Consider the following 17,568-nt stretch of genomic DNA (forward strand, 5'->3'; position numbering starts at 1 on the left):
CAAAAAAATCATGATTTGAGCATGTACAATTTTGCGCGAGCATACAGGACGCAGTTTAAGTGAGAGGAGACATGTTTTAAGTACACACACTCTCTCCGGGCGAGAGCAGCATGTATCTGAGCGAGCACGTCTGGTTTTGTGACAGAGCAAAGGAAATCTGCGTGGGAACTGAAAGATTCACGCTCGTGCATTATTTCAATGTGCTTTTGCGTTACAATAATACGCTCTCGCTGCTGCTTCTGCACTCACACGGAGTAAATCCGCAAAGAAGGCAATATAACAATGTTCTGACACACCTCTGAACCTGACCGTGTTATACATGCAGCATAGAGCAAAGAAGAGAAAATAATAATGATTAAATAAAATCAGCTAATCTGCTATGTTTAGGTCAGCGTACAAATTCACGAGTTCACCTTTACATCTAATCTGAAGGCGAATAGTAGGCATATTTTGGAGCATGGCCCGAACCCAAATAACTCCCCCTATCCCCAATTTGGGATAAATAGATTAGAAGTGAGGAGTTGGGGAAGGAGGGATGCCGAAAAACTGTCGTGGGACAGGAGGTAGGAAGACTGGATATATATATATATACGCTTGTGTGCTATTTAAGATGATTGGCTAAACGAGATGCACCTGTGCCAAATTGGATGATTATCTGATCGTGCTTTTCCCGAACTTTAATAAAACCACATTTCACGAGTTCACCCTTACATCTAATCTGAAGGTGAAAAGTAGTCATATTTTGGCGACTGTTGGAGGGACTGTCCAAAGGGAGCTGCGGCTCTGCTGCACAGGAAGGGGGAGTCCCCCATTGCGTGAGGCACATTTTTTTTGCCTCGGAGGGTTCTCCCAGCCTCCGTAGGGGGTTCACAACCGGGAGTGCTGCCCCGGAGGGGAGAGCCCTGATTGACGCTAACTGGAATATGACTGTTGGAGGGACTCCTACAGAGTCCCCCTTGCGATGCGAGGCATGGCTTGATGCGTCTGATGTAGGGCTCTCACTGCGACCGAAGGGAGCCAGCAGCTCTGTTCCACTGGGAGGGAGAACCCTGTCTGCCCTTGAGCATGCAACATAACTCAGATGGGGGGGGGGTTCACCCTGCAACCAGAGGGAGCCGTGGGTCTGCTGCACTGGAAGGGAGAGCCCTGTCAGATGCAGAATAGGCAAGAAGATTCGAGGCACGGTTTGATGCATTGGATGGAGGGCTCCTGCTGCGACCGAAGGGAGCCAGCGGGTGTGTTCCCCCGGGAGGGAGATACCTGTCCGCCATTGAAAATGCAACATAACTCAGACGGGGGGAGAGGGGGTGGTTCACCCTGCGACTGAAGGGAGCCATGGATCTGCTGCACCGGTAGGGGAGCCCCGTCCGATGCGGAGTAGGCAAGAAAACGCGACTGATGGAGGCACTCTCGCTGCGTCCGAAGGGAGCTGCAGCTCTGCTGCACCGGAAGGGAGAGTCCCCCTTGCGACTGTATACGAGGCGTAATTTGATGCATCGGATAGAGGGCTATCACAGCAACCGAAGGGGGCCTGTGGCTCTGCTGCATCGGGAGGGATAATCCCGTCTGCCGCTGAGCGTGCAGCGCAACTCAATGACAGATGAAAGGCTCACACTGCGACCGAAGGGAGCCACTGCCCAGTTGCACCGGAAGGGAGAGCCCTGTCGGATGCTTAAATAGGCAAGGAGATTGTAACGATGGCTGGAGGGCCCTTACTTTGGCCGAAGAAACGATAACTGAGAGGCTTCTATTATTCAAGTACACAACATGATTTAAGGAGGAATATTTTTTTTTTTTATGTCTGATTAACAACAACCGAGGGCATCTATCGGATTATGTGAGAGGCCCCTTTTGAGCTGCTTAAGTTTAGGGCTGAAACGATTCCTCGAGTAACACGATTACAAAAAATGATGAAGGCATTCCTCTGCCTCGAAGCCTCTTTTAATTTATTCTAAATCTCACATCAGGTTCTTTCGCAATGATTTATTTTATTTGTTTTAAATGTAACAATGCATTTTTTATCTCGATTACTAATATTTTTCAACCAGAGTCGTTGATGAAGGGAGGGTCCAGCACGAATTTAGATTGAGCGTTCCGGAGTTGGACATAAAAGCGAGCCTGATGAGGTTGAATTGGAGAAAGGACATAAAATATTTATTTTATTTTTTTATTTATTTTTGTAGTTTTTGAGGCTTTTGCGGGAGCGAGAACTGCGGCAGTAGGGAAGGATGGAAAGGGCTCCTGCAGGAGCAGACACTGCTATGGCAGTGGCATTAGAGGGGTTGGCTGAAGAGGATTTGAGATATATAAATATATAAATAAATAAATAAATAAATAAATAATCGGTCTGACCACTAATAGGTCTTGGTACCCTCTGCCTTCTGGCAAATCTGGAGCTGGAGGCCACTGAACAGAAAAATGTGGGTCGTGGGAAGGGGCTGGGTTTTGTGATGTCTTGAAGAACCTGTGTAGCCTGCACTGCTAGCAGAAAAGCATCTTTTACTCTCGTTTTGGCCTTCAGGCCCTTTTAAACAACCTCCAGAGCAGATAAATTTGGGATGCTGTTTTCCTTTTGTAGTATGGACTGTGGAAATAGAGGCTTTGAAACGATGATGTAGCATATTTAGTTTTATAAACCATTGTACCAATAGACATGTCTATAGCAGTAACGTTAATTGCAGTAATGTGATATTCAAATTCAAGTCGTTTCTAAAGATATTTACTTTGCATGCTTTTCATATAAGAGTCCTAAAAAGATCAGTGGTGTCAAAAGTACTGACATTCATTACTTGAGTAGAAGTACAGATACTAGGGTTTAAAAAGACTTTTGTAGAAGTTGAAGTATCAACTCAAGCTTTTTACTCAAGTAAAACTGTAAAAGTACTGGTTTAAAAAACTACTTAAAGTATAAAAGTAAAAGTAAGTAGGCCGCACCACAGGGGCCTATTGTGCACTACCCCACCTCCTCAAAAAACATTTTTCTAAAGGCCATAATGACTACAATGTTATATTAAAATGTTCATGTTGAAAAATTTGGGATGCACTAGGCTACCTGTTTCAGCCGCATATATGAAAATACAAAAATGGTGTGCACATCCCAAACATCCAATTAGGACACAGGTGCAAGACAACTGAATGATATAGACAAATAAAGAACAAATCTGAACACTGAAAACTACTGCTCCAGAGGAATTTAATCAAGCAACGTTTCGACCTTCAGGTCTACATCAGCCGCATTTATGCCCATTTAAAATGAACGCACTTTAGTACAATGCAAATACATTAAAGGACTAGAGATATGATGACTAGTTACCAGTAACTATTGTTATGGTCCAAAAAGTCAAACTTTAGAGGCATGTCATCAATAACCTTTAATGGAATGTAAATGTACTGTACATCCAAGCTTAGCTGCAGGAATCTGCGAGGGCAATGGACAAGAACATTGGTGCAGGCTTAGTGACAATTACACTTGTATGGTTGTCTATTTACAATAAACATTATAGTGCTGTCAAAATGAATGATTAATCCAAGTGATTAATCAAAAACTAAAACTGAAAAATAAGTCATAATCCTGATACCTTCTTGATTGATAGCTTCTTGTATTCGGTACATCTGCTATGCACCTAAACTGTGCCTGAACCGATACTTAAAAAAAAAAAAACCACAAAAAAAAACAAAAAAAAAACAACAATGGATAAGTTTAAAGAACATTACAAATATTTAAAATAAATCCATAGCTTTCACCCTGGATGCTCTCATTTCTCAAGTTATGCTTCCCTTAATCTAAGGCTAATAAATGTATTTCACAATCTGGGTCATTATTTAATACAAAACCACACATAATGTTTCTACTGTATCTCTGTCAATCACTCTGATATTTAGTTAAGATGAGTGCTGTCTGTTACTGTCTTTAATCCGTCTGTGAATTACTGTATGCTCATTCTTTATAAAGTAGCAACAATTTTGTTTTTAAAATACAGTACTGTGCAAAAGTCTTATGGAAAAATTAGTATTTTCACCCCAAAAAAGGGTTTTAAGCCAGTTATTTATATCTTTTGTTGTAGTGTGTCAGTAGGAAATATCAGTTTGCCATTAATTTTAATAATAATCTAGTGCGATTTTGAATGCACAAGCAGTTTGACAACAGCAAAATTAATGTTTGGAAATGTAAACTGATATTTTATACTGACACACTACAGCAAAATATATAAATAACGGGCCTAACACCATTCTTTTAAGTGAAAATACTAACGTGTCTAAGACTTTTGAACAGTAGTGTATGTATAAAGAACGTATGATTAAATTAAGTATATTAAAAATAAGTGTAATTAAAGTATGTGGTCGTTCATATGTGTTAAGGGCTAGATTTTCGCTGGAGGAAACGGCTGTGGTGTGATGAGTGAAAACTTTACAGATGAGAAACCGACTGCTTCCTCGTGACCTTTTGTAAACTGTATTTATGACAAAGAACTGCACAGATGCGGATATTCTAACAATCTATCGATAAACGCATACCTTGTTTCCTCTGTTTGTTTGCGCAACGCATGCGCTGCTCCGCTCGCGGTCTGCGGATTGAAGAGCGCGCTGAAAGACGGGAGACCGGTCTGACGCCGGTTTCAAATGAAATTTAAGGGGACTGACTCTGAGGCGATCGGATACAGGTTCCACACCCAACCCTACTTTAAAGAAATATATTTTTTTGATAAACGAACCCAAAACTGGCTATGTCCTTGCTGGAGTGTGATGTGATTTGTGTCATGTGCAGGTGCGACGGATCGCGTACAGACCAATAGGGTGTCGGAATGGTATCTGTTTATACTTCTCAACCAACCACAATCAAATTCACTCCATCCGGATGGCGCGATTTATCTGGATTTTTTTTTTAATGATGACAAGCCGGAATGAAAACAAGCCGAAATGAATAGCAGTAACGAAGCTATTTTTAAAATGTAAGGAGTAGAAAGTACAGATACTTGCCTGAAAATGTAAGGAGTAGAAGTAAAAAGTCGGCTGAAAAATAATTACTCAAGTAAAGTATAGATACCCCAAATTTCTACTTGAGTACAGTAACGAAGTATTTGTACTTCGTTACTTGACACCTCTGAAAAAGATGATAGAAAATTTACTCACACATGCTGTTCTGCAGCTAAACACGAGGCAGTTGCATTTTTTTTTTTAATTCTGAATAATCATGCTAGTAAATGGTGAAATATGTCCCTAAATAATTGATCCTGCTGGAATAATTCCATGAAACTTATGTCTGTATCATCTCCGTGAGGTTTAAACATACACAGTAAAGCAAATGTAATGTCTTTAGACATTTAGGTGTGGATGACAACTCTGGAAAAAGCCTTTGCTTCGTGGTTAAAAAGTGGCATCGTCATCAGACAGAGTTAAAGCTGCGGTAGGGAACTTTTGACGCTCTAGCGGTTAATAAACAGAACTGCTTGCGTCTTGCGGAAGAACATCATAGCCGGAACTACTTCTCTCTGTTTATGTCTATGAAGAATCACAAAGGTACTGGGTTACTCCGCCGCGGTACCCCCGAATCAATCTAAAATAGTCCGAATATAAACACTTATTATAGATGTACCCTAGTGATTCAGGACAAGCTAAAAACACGGTTTGGAAAACGGATTCATGGTGTACTCGCTTATTATATAAAGTTTTTCTACATTTTGAACACAAACAAAGTTACGGACCGGACCTCTGATTGGTTGTTTCTTACCGGGAGCGGATGGCTTTCTGCAAATGGCAATATGACCACTGGGAGGAGCCAGAGGTGCTTGATTTTTTTCACAGATTATCGGTCTCATATTCTACTGTCAGGACATAATGACAGATTTAACAAATATGTAAAAAATATATATTTACAAAAGTTCCCTACTGCAGCTTTAAGTCATAACATCGTTTGACAAATTTTGGCGTCTTCATAAATCGCATTCTATATATGAAGTCTATTTAAATTGTTCAGATGAGCAAATCACGAGGTTTTCTTGCATAATTAGCATCTTAATTGTTTGGTCAGACGGTTCATATATTGGTCTATATATTCACGTTCATAAATCAGGGATTAAACATGGAATTATCTTTTGTTATGCTAAATATGTAAACAAGTATATGTGCACAGTACCTATAACTGCGCTTTACATTTTGCTAAATTGACATGCTAAATGGCTAACTGACCCGGTTTACTCTCATCAATTTTGTTAAGAAAAGATATGTACCAGTTCATTGCGTTTACAAATGACATGTATCTGTTTAATAAACTCGACATGTATACCGGTTTAGCTCTTTCGTTTACGAATGAGAGCTCTCAATCTGTGAGACTCATATGAAACTTGCTCATTGTGGATGACAACCCTGAAAAATTTTTCATGAATTAGTGTAAACTGAAAACGATTCATTTGCCTAAAAGATTCATTCGAAAAAACGATTCTTTCACGAACGACATATCACTACAACGCACGGTCTATGCCGCTAGTGGAGGCAGCATCGAACTGTGCCACGGCTGAAAAAGCGAGAGAGGCTTACTGCGGTGAGAACTGGAGCACGGCTGTGATCCAGCATTATAAGAGAGCACGGTCCTGGCGGGACAATCGTGTTGTCGAGTGAGGCGAGCTCGGGGATTTGAACAAGCTTTTGGCCACAACGTGTGGCTTGGCGAGAAGAGCAGCTGACGCGATGACGCTTGTTGGTGTTCAGCGGATAGATATCTTTGTCGGAAGGAAGATTGGGCCTGTGATAAGATGACGGACAGAGCGAACCGAATGCTGACAGAGCGAACCGAATGCTGACAAACGGTCTATGCCGAAAAACTGTCATGGGACAGAAGGTAGGAAGACTGGATATATACGCTTGTGTGCTATTTAAGATGACTAGCTAAACGAGATTCACCTGTGCCAAATTGGATGATTATCTGATCGTGCTTCTCACGAACTTTGTTAATAAAACCACATGAAGAAAAAATACAATTCAGCCGAGATTTTTCTTGTTTCCTTTTTTCTGTTCACACGGAGACGCGTTTCTGTGAATACGCACAATTTTTTATCTAATAAGCATTTCGTCCACACAGATCTGGTGTTTTGGAAAAGTGAAACTGATGTTTTTTAAACCAGGTCCCAGAGTGGATCAATTTGAGAACGCCGGCTTTGTGTTTTCGTGTGGATGGCGAAACCGAATAGTTTCTGAAACGATGACGTCATCAGCCCACGCCTCGCCCCTGGTCAGACACCGCTACTGTCACGATCAAGACACAGGAAAACACACAGAGAGATCCAAGTGCAGGTATGTCTTTTATTGGGGTAATCCAAACCGTTATCCAGTTCAGGCAGGGGTCAAAACCAGAGTAGCAATCCAAACATAAACAAACAAAACAATCAGGCAAGGACAGGACTAGAAGTAGCTTGAAAACTACAGGGATACCGTGACACATACTAAAACAGACAGGGTATAAATACACAGTGAAATGACAATGCTAATGGGGAATGTGTGGGGAGTGCAATGATTAATGACCAGTGACAGCGGAGTGCAGTAATCGACATGACAGAGATCATGGGGAAAGAGGACATCTAGTGGTTACCCAGGGAACACATACCAGAAACTGTGAAAATACCCCCCCTCTACGGAGCGGCTACCAGGCACTCCAAGACGAGACTGACAAAACAAGAGACCAGGAGGGAGGTGGACAGGTGGAGGCTCAGGGGGAGGGACGGAAGGCCAGGTAAAATGGGAAAAAACAGAGACAAGAGGAACATGTAAATTGGGGAAACAGAGACCAGAAGTGCAAACACAAAAACGGGGAGCCCAGGAGGGAGGTGGACCGGCGGAGGATCAGGGGGAGGGACGGAGGGCCAGGTAAAATGGGGAAAACAGAGACAAGAGGAACATGTAAATTGGGGAAACACAAAAACAGGGAGCCCAGGAGGGAGGTGGACCGCCGGAGGATCAGGGGTAGGGATGGAGGGCCAGGCTCACAGAGGGGAACAGGGACAGGAAGTAAACAAAAAACAACAACAAAAACAACAGGAGACCAGGGTGGGTCAAGGCGTTCAGGGACCCAGGACAGTGCCGACCGGGCAGGATTCCAGGGTGGAGCAGAAGGCCACCAAATCCATGTGGTCGAGACAGAGGCCCACCAGGGCGGAGCAGAAGACCTCCATATCTGTGTGGTCGAGACAGAAGTCCCCCAAGGCAGAGCAGAAAATCACCACGTCCGTATGGTTGAGACTGAAGCCCCCCAGGGCTAAGCAGAAGACCACAACATCCATGTGGTCGAGACAGAAGGCCCCCAGGGCGGAGCAGAAGACCACCATGTCCATGTGGTCGAGACAGAAGCCCCCCAGGGCGAAGCAGAAGACCACCACAGTGTGATCGAATTGACAGGAAAGCAAGTCTGGTTAGGCAAGTCTGAAACCGAGAACATGAACAAGTTAAGGGTAGCCTCCGTGGCCATGACAGGATCAGTTGAGCGCTCCGAGAGTTCGGCTGAGATGTGACGAGGCTCTGGAAGTTCCGCAGAGGCAAGAAGACACTCTGATTGTTCAGCCGAGACGAGGAGAGGCTCTAGTAGTTCAGCAGAGACGTGGAGAGGCTCTGCTAATCCCATGGTGTATAGACTGGATTCCAGAAGATCAATGCTGACTTGATTCTGTTCATGAAGATCATTGGTGACTTGCCTTTGTTCATGAAAATCATTGGTGACTTGCCTTTGTTCATGAAAATCATTGGTGACTTGACCTTGTCCATGAAGGTGATTTGCCTTTGTCCATGAATTTCCATTAATTTGTCGAAGGTGACTAGCCCTGACTCTGGAAGGTCATCGGTGACTAGCCCTGACTCTAGAGGGTCCACGATCACCTGGCCCTGACTCTGGAAGGTCAACGGTGACTAACCCTGACTCTGGAGGGTCCACGGGAACCTGACTCGACTCAGGAGGGTCAGCTGTGGCTGTCATCCCGTGCAGTGGCTCTGGGCTGGCGGCCACCTTGTGCAGTGGCTCTGGGCTGGCGGCCACCTTGTGCAGTGGCTCTGGGCTGGCGGCCACCTTGTGCAGTGGCTCTGGGCTGGCGGCCACCTTGTACTGGCGCTGGCTCAGCAGATGTGACGTGAACCATCTCTGAATCAGCAGACATGATGTGAACACTCCTGGGAATCTCTAGGATTTTGGTCATCATAGAAAAAATAATCCAAAAATGTTTCAGCTGCCATCTTGGGCAGTGGCGCTGGGCTGGTGGCCATCTTGCATCGTGCCCCTGGGCTAGTGACCACCTTGTGTTTTGGCGCTGGGCTGGCATCCATCTTGCCTCGTGGCGCTGGGCTGGTGGTCATCTTGTGCAATGGCACTGGACTTGCGGCCATCATGGGCAGTGGTGTTGGGTTGGTGGCCATCCTGGGCAGCGGCGCTGGGCCGGCAGCCATTCTGCGCAGCGGCACTGGGCCGGCAGCCATCTTGTGCAGCAGCGCTGGGCTGGCGGCCATCTTGTGCAATGGCACTGGACTTGCGGCCATCATGGGCAGTGGTGTTGGGTTGGTGGCCATCCTGGGCAGCGGCGCTGGGCCGGCAGCCATTCTGCGCAGCGGCACTGGGCCGGCAGCCATCTTGTGCAGCAGCGCTGGCTCGGCAGACACTTCCTTTACCTTCTCCATTCGCCATGCTGGTCTGGCATGTATACTACATCGTTTTGCGGTTTCGTGTGGATGCGAATATTTCTTGAGATGAGAGAAAAAAAGATTTTATAAAAGATATTCCGTCTCCGTGTTGACGGGGCTGTACCATAGTAACGGGTACTTACGGTTATGGATAGAAATGTAGCGGAGTAAAGAGTACAATATCTGCCTCTCAAATGTACTTGAGTAAAGTCATGAGTACTCCTCAAAAATGATACTCGAATAAAGTACAGATCCCTCAAAATTGTACTAAAGTACTGTACTCAAGTAAATGTACTCCGTTACTGTCCGGCTCTGGCTGTCATCGATAACACATTAACACATGCAATTCATTTAACAATCCTTAACGCATTCAAATAATTTAACGCATTTGACACAAAATTACTGAAGCACAATTTCTATTTTTCGAACCCTTTAACCCAATTTTGCTTCTGTGCTTGCGATTAGATTATTTTAAGCCACTAAACTCCGGGAAAGTTTTCAATACAATGATCCAATTAGCAAATGCATTCAAACAATCCATCCAAAACAGCACTAATATAAAAGGTAACCAGGCTGATTACATCAGATTGCAGAGAGAACAGAGACTACTTTAAGTGTATTTTTCATTTTAGTGTGTTTTGCTTTAAAACACCAGCTCTGTCTCAACTGCATAACCAGTCTCGCTACTAAAGCTTTGATGGATGAAGACTGGAATCAGGGTAAAGACAATTGCAGTGGCCTAAAGGAGTCATACATTATTATAACAGACTCACGCATGCTTACTGTGTGTATGAGTGCTCTTGACACACTGATCACACATTGTATTGATGCACAGACAGACATTCATGTTGTTTCCACACACATTCATGATAATGTTTTCACTTGTCATGTTTATGTTGCTGTGTAGATATATGGAACGGATCCGTGTACTGTAGTAGATACAGTATACAGTATGCATTCAGCAGGCGATTGGTTAAGTTTTTTTTTTTTTTTTTTGGCATCTCCATGTGGTCCTGTTTGGTATGGCAACTTGGCTTCTCTAAAATGTAAAAAAAGTTATTTGCTGTTGCACTGTACACATACTATAAAATTCTGATTAAAAAAAATTATATATATGTACTTGCTTATATGGGCTCCTTATATCATTTGGTAATTTGGTGTCCTTTTGGAGTTTCTAGTTGTCCTTTTAGAAAGATATCTACACAGTAAAAAAATGGGGTGTTAATATTCTAGAGTAAAGTTATTTTAACCCAGATAGAGTATTTTCAACATTTTTGAGAGTAAAGTTGCTCTATAAGTGGAGTTAAAAGTGAGTGTAAAAATCTGTAGAAATGCAGTGACAATTTCAACTCTACAGCAGTGATGAAAACCTGCCACTCTGTTGTGCTTGTCAAACGTGCTGCATTTCGGTGAAGGAAGATTGCGAAGGAGCAATGCTAGGCCACTGATATTGCTAGGTGAGTAACATCCTGTGTTGTCCACACCAAAACTGTATTTTTTAACTTTACATAATTGTAAATGTGTGCTGATATTAGTTGAGGTCATATTACAAGTTATAGTAATCCGGTTAATAGCTATTCTTAGCTAACATATTTCATAGCTTCCCAGGAAAGGTTAATCTAAAATAGCTAATGAGCTAGCTAACTTTGGTAGCACAGTTATTTGGTAGCTAATTGGATACCGTGCCTCTTAACTTTAACTAGCCTAATTTGATGCAGAAAATAGCAGTTATATTCAACCAGCACAACTTTGTCTTATTCAGCCACCCTTTGTTATTTAAGTGTAACATCTAAACAATGCATAGTGCATGAGAGAAATGGATATGTAATTCTTAGTTGATGTATTTTATTTGTTAACAGGGGCAAAATACTGTTGCGTGTTCAATTTGGGGAAGAGCAGAAATACGTCAAGCTGTCTGAGCTGACATTCGATGCTTTCTTGAAAGAAGGTACATTAGGTTAAAGCTATAGCCTATGCATCACGCAATGACACAATAATATACCGTTAAACTATTATGTTATGATATCTAGTTAGGTCAATAATAATTTCTGTTGTGCTTTATATTTTCAGTTACATAAAATCGGCTTCAGATACTTGAATTTAATCATTTAGTGAATACATGAGGCAAACTTAAATGAACTTTGATTCTTGTGAGAAGGGAATGCATGTTTTTTGTATAAAAAAAAAAAAAATTATACAAATTTAAACAGCGTGTCTTAAATTCAACATACCAGAAAGCACGCAGCCAAACATTAAGGTCTATGACCAGTCAGACACAGAGGTTTTTGAAGAAATAGTGAAGGAGTCACCTGGAACTCTGAGAATCATGCTGGGCAATGGAGGACTTCGTACTCATTCAGACAATTCACAAATTAGTTTGTTTAGTTTAAAGGCCGGAATGAGAACATCACTTCTGTGTGTTACATTGCAGATAGAACAAGATTTCAGATTTCTGTTTGGTGAGGCCAAAAATTTTTGGAGAAGGGTTAACCAGGTTTTTATTTACATATTTGTAGGCTGGGACAGTGACATGTCTGCCTTCTTGCTGCTTCTACGTCTGCTACCACCATCGGCACAAGTTAGAAAGAGGCTGAGAAAGCTTTCTGCGTATCAAGCTGTAGATCAGCTCATCAGATTTCAAAAGGTATGCTTAAAGGGTTAGTTCACATACATATATATATATATATATATTTTGGTGATTATTTACTAACCCCCATGTCATCCAAGATGTACATGTATTTCTTTCTTCAGTCGACAATAATTTAAGGTTTTTGAGGGAAACATTCTAGGATTTTTCTCCATGTAATGGACTTCAATGGTGACCAACGGTTTGATGGTTCAAATGAGGGTTCAAAGTCTGTCTCTGTGTAACTTCAAAGTCTCGATGTGATCCCAGCAGAGAAATAAGGTTCTTATCTAGCAAAATGATTGGTCGTTTTCAAAATAAAAATACCACAACTGCACGTGTTGTAGAATCTCAAGATGTGCCACATATGCCGTCATAACGTCGGAAAGGTCGAATTGTGGTTAAAAAGTATATTATTTTTATTTTGAAAACAGCCGATCGTTTCTCTATACAAGACCCTTATTTCTCTGCGGGGATTTTGAGTCTTTTAAGCTACATTGAGACAGACATTTGACCCTTCATTTGAACCCTCAAACTGTTGGTCACCATGGATGTTAATTAAAGGAGAAAAATCCTGGAATGTTCTCCTCAAAAACCTTAATTTATTTTTGACTGAAGAAAGAAAGACATGAACATCTTGGATGACGTGAGGGTGAGTAAATTATCAGCAAAAAATTTTTTCAAAGTGAACTAATTCTTTAACGGTTGTTTAAAATACATCTTCCATCACCTCAATCTTGTGTACAGTTAGAGGTGATCTATTGTCAGAAGTTAGTCACCAAAACAGTTCTGTTGAATGTGTTTTGTTGTAGGTTGGAACCAGTGTGCAGCAGCATCTAGACAACATCACCAAAAGCAGTCAGCCTTACCCTCTCGCCCAAGAATCCACACAGAGCACCATTCACTCCTACTTGCAAGCATGTACTTTCGTGCAAGGCAACAGGCTCAGTTGGAGCTTTTGATAAACTCTTTGAAGCCCATTACGTCTTTGGTACGTCATACAGTTCTCCATTCCCTCCATATGACATACAAATGTCATATGGAGGGAAATTACACAACTCTCCATGTCGTGCCATATTGCTTCCTCTGGTAAACATTTTTATGTCATACATGTTTCTGTCAGAGACAAGGCAATGTGTTTGCAATGTAAATTCAATGACATTGAAATGCTTTATTTTTTTTACAATAAATTGTGAGTTCTGTGATCTAGTGTTATTGTGCTTGTTTTCAAGTGGGACCAAATGTTATCTGAAACAGAGTCAAATTCAACTCTCTAGGAGTTAAATTAACACTTCTGTTTTTACTGTGTAGATTTATCTTGAAAAAAAGCTTGCAAAAAATCTAGATTTTTGAGAATCACCCTTCAATCTTTTGGTTTATTTTGCTGGATATAGCAAATGACGACAAAAAAACATTTGAAACAAGATAAATAGTCTATGCTTAATTAAATGAAGTGTGTGATTGATCACAGATAAGGGATGTGATTAATTAGATAAAAAAAATTACTGTATACATACACATATATATATATATATATATATATATACACCTTTTTTTTTTTTTTAGAAGTAGACCTGCTAAATAACACACAGATAATGTCGATCCAACCTCTATAAAAGTGTTTCTGTATTCTGTACACAGTCCATGCATTATAGTCTCACTGTGATTCCAGCTGCAATTCACTAGTTGCCATGTATGCTGGAGCCAGGCTGTGGGATTAGATTTACTTATTTGAGGTTTAGAGATTGGTTCTTAACAAAGCACTGCATGAGATCTACATGTCATCTTAAAGTGTTAACATGAGCTCAAGGGCTATTTGAAATGTTGAGATTTCTAAACATTTGGCTGTTTAAGTGATGTGGGTCTCACCAACTCTAGTGTGTTGTAATAGCACAGGTTGTGTGTTTGTGCATTTATATGCTTATGTGTCTGGCCTTTTAAACTACATGACTGTGGTCCAGATTTAGAAGCTCTGATTGTTGGAAGGGTTTAAAGCTTTTTGATGAAAGTTTGATCAAAGCAACAGCTCAGTGTATCAGAGCAGAGCATTACGCCAGTCAATCTGTACTGCACACACATGTCTACACATACATGAAATATTAAAGGTCACGTGCACTGCATGGAGATTCTCACTTCAAACGCTAATTATAATGGATTATATTATTGCAGAATAAAGATACGATGCAAATACTGTCATGCAAAAGTGCAGACTATTCTGACTGTTTACTACTGGGGCCACAGGAAAAGTTTCATAAATTGAGTGAAATGTAAGTGGTTAATGCTTAGCAAAATCATCAAAGACAGATATCAATATCCAACTAGAATTACTTAAAGGGTTAGTTCACCCCAAATGACTCACCCTCATGTCGTTCCAAACCCGAAAGGCCATTGTTCATCTTCGGAATACAAATTAAGATACTGATAAAATCCAAGAGCTTTCTAACCCTGCATAGGCAGCAATGGAGCTACCAGGTTCAAGGCCCAGAAAGGTAGTAAAGAAATCATTAAAATAGTCCATGTAACATCAGTGGTTCAACTGTAATTTTGTGAACCTATGAGAACACTTTTTATGCACAAAACCTTTAAAAACTGTTTTTCTCGATTGCATTTGTTCTCATTTGTAGTCTGAATCTAACATTAGCCAGTGTGTTATATACAGCAGCCCATAACCGTCTAATCTCTCATTAGTGTTAAGCTGATTATTTCATTTATCTTACTAACAGGGACAACAAAGGCTGCTTTTAATTAAGCAAATTGCCAATTAGTTGTTATTTTATTGGCTGCTTTGAATGTGTCCTAACGAATAAGCAGTGCAATGCTGTAATGGAGATCTGATAAAGCTACAGCCCTGCTGCTGATGGTGTGTTCTGCAGACTTCTGTGTAAGTGAATTGCTTTCTTATGATAGAAAGCAGAATGTTATTTTATTTATATTTATAGCTAAATTAGAAACTTAAATACTTTTTTAGCAGTATGACAATAGTTCAGTTTTTTTTTCTAGCAAAGTCTCATGGAATTTTAAAACCGTTAAATGTTTTTACGATTTTGTACAGTTAAGTGTTGTAGGTTCATTCTTTTTTGTCACAAACCATGCTTCTCCCTATTAATTGCACTCTACAAATGTGTATGAAATTGCAACTTTGTGTTTTATTATGAGATTGGTTTAACTTGTCCATTAACTTTGCAAAGATTAGTTTGAGATCCCTGCAGCACAGCATATGTTTAGTAATGTTGTTTTAATGTTTTATTATATTTGGCTCATTTGGCTTAAGCATGTTGTTTTCCATCTGATTTTCAAAAGCTATTTAAAGATACTGCTTCATAAATGTCAGCGCTCAAGTAATTGAATTATACAATAATGAGCTATATTACTTGAGAAACTAGACCTGTATTCACATTGTTGTCTTTAACATGTTGTTGTCACCACTTTTAAGTAAGGCAATAATTCACTCAAGGCCTGGCTTTGCAGTGATGTTACTGTGATCTGCTTGCTATTGTGTTTAACAACACCCCTAAATTATAGTCAGATCTCTGTTACATCTTCTTGAGTCTAATTACTTGATTCTCCCACTTCTATATTTTCATAATAACTTCAAAAGGGCCCACAAACATATTACTTGTCCCTAACCACATCCAGTTAAAAACAGTCAGCAGTTGTAACACTTGATGCATTTTGTTGGTAGCTAATTGTCGATTTTACAATGTCTTTTTTTTAAAGATGTGAACTTTGACCCTTAAACAAGTGAGATAATGTAGCAGGGTCTCTTAGAAAGCAGGAGGAGGGACAATTATTGTGCGAAACAGCCTTAAAAAATAATAAACAACAAAACCATAAATGTGTGTAAAAGCTATTATCATTAACGAAAAAGTTCACAGGACTAAAAATGTTGTATGGAATGTTACAATGCAATCACTTGTTAGATATAAGAGTACATATTCATGACTTCTTTTAAAAAGTGTATGTTATTAAAATGTCAATGTCACAGTGTTACCTACCGTGTTGGAGTGGGGAGCGAAGGAGATGTAGGAGAATTCACTATGAACCGGAACACACATACTGTAGAAAGGGGGATACATTTTTAAGACTCTTCTTGTTTTTGCCCCCATTTTTCATGAGCTGTACTCAAAAGATTTAGGACTTTTTCTATGTACATAAAAGGGTTATTTATCTCAAATATTGTTTACTAACAAATACTGGGCAAATCCTCACATTCGATGGCATCTGGCACTGTGGAGAGATGTTCTCTTCACGAATTAATCCTGGTTACCAGGGAACTTCGAACTGCGTCCTCTAGGGGTCGCTATGGGGAACACCTCGTTGTGACCCGTGTCTGAAGCATACATTGAAAAAACACCAACGAGTTGGCCGGGCGACAGCCCCTGATGTCACTATATTGTCTTGTTTGACAATATTTCCACAAAATGAATCGCTTCAAACTGGATCGTAGAATATGTTTATATAATTATTTCAATATATTATAATTATATTATATTATGTAAATTTCTTTGTTTGTTAGTTTTTTTTTTTTTTTTTTTTACCTTATCACACAGGAAACACAGGATTTTACGAGGTTGTGATTTAGTATGAATTTGTATGATGTGAATAAACAAAAGTATGGTTTTTAGAAGAAAAAAAAAAGCAAGCAAGAAAGGTCAACCCTTAAACATAACCATTTCTTAAGCAGATCATCCAACATATACAAAATAAATTTGTTTTAATTTGAAGTTTGAATTCATACAAGTTACAATTTACCAAAATTAAATTTACCTTGAAAATTACCATTATTGTAATCTTCAAATATCTTCAGTTCAAAATATATATTTTTTTATCAACAGATTATTGACAGTTTTGTTTTTGTTGAGGTCTTAAAGGTTCAATTTGTAAGATATTTGGAGTAAAATATCCAAAAATCACTAGACTAGTGTTATATATTTTGTCCAGCTGATTACTAACAATATCTCTGATATTTTCAACTACTTGTAAATAATGAGAAAATTCCCATTCTAAACAGTGACACGTTGTCCTGTCAATGAAGTTAGTTACCCTTTTGTTACAGCCTTTACTAACGTAGAAACCACATGACAACAGTGTCGTGGACAAAGTCACTTTGCGACAAACTTCAACTACCCACATAGCAAACGGGCTTGGCCCAAATGTGGCCTCAAGGTGGTACTGCTGGCCTCCTGTCGGCAATGGCATGTACCCTTTCAGCCAGAGCTGAGCCATGTGTGGCAATGACCGAACGGTGGGGATCCGGCAATCAACATGAGGGCCGATTGTTGGTGGGAGGA

The 17,568-nt window shown here is 40.4% G+C and overlaps 1 long non-coding RNA gene across 1 annotated transcript; it reads right to left on the reverse strand.

The window, feature by feature from the left end:
* Window positions 1–10,220: 10,220 nt before the first annotated feature.
* On the reverse strand, window positions 10,221–14,912 carry LOC113061281 (uncharacterized). Its single transcript, XR_003278341.1, has 3 exons — window positions 14,637–14,912; window positions 10,772–10,849; window positions 10,221–10,690 (listed from the first exon to the last, which is right to left on the reverse strand). It is a non-coding gene; the product is annotated as an uncharacterized LOC113061281 (long non-coding RNA).
* Window positions 14,913–17,568: the final 2,656 nt, after the last annotated feature.

The sequence above is a fragment of the Carassius auratus genome, chromosome 43 (genome assembly GCF_003368295.1).
Source record: "Carassius auratus strain Wakin chromosome 43, ASM336829v1, whole genome shotgun sequence".
Classification (NCBI taxonomy): domain Eukaryota; kingdom Metazoa; phylum Chordata; class Actinopteri; order Cypriniformes; family Cyprinidae; genus Carassius; species Carassius auratus.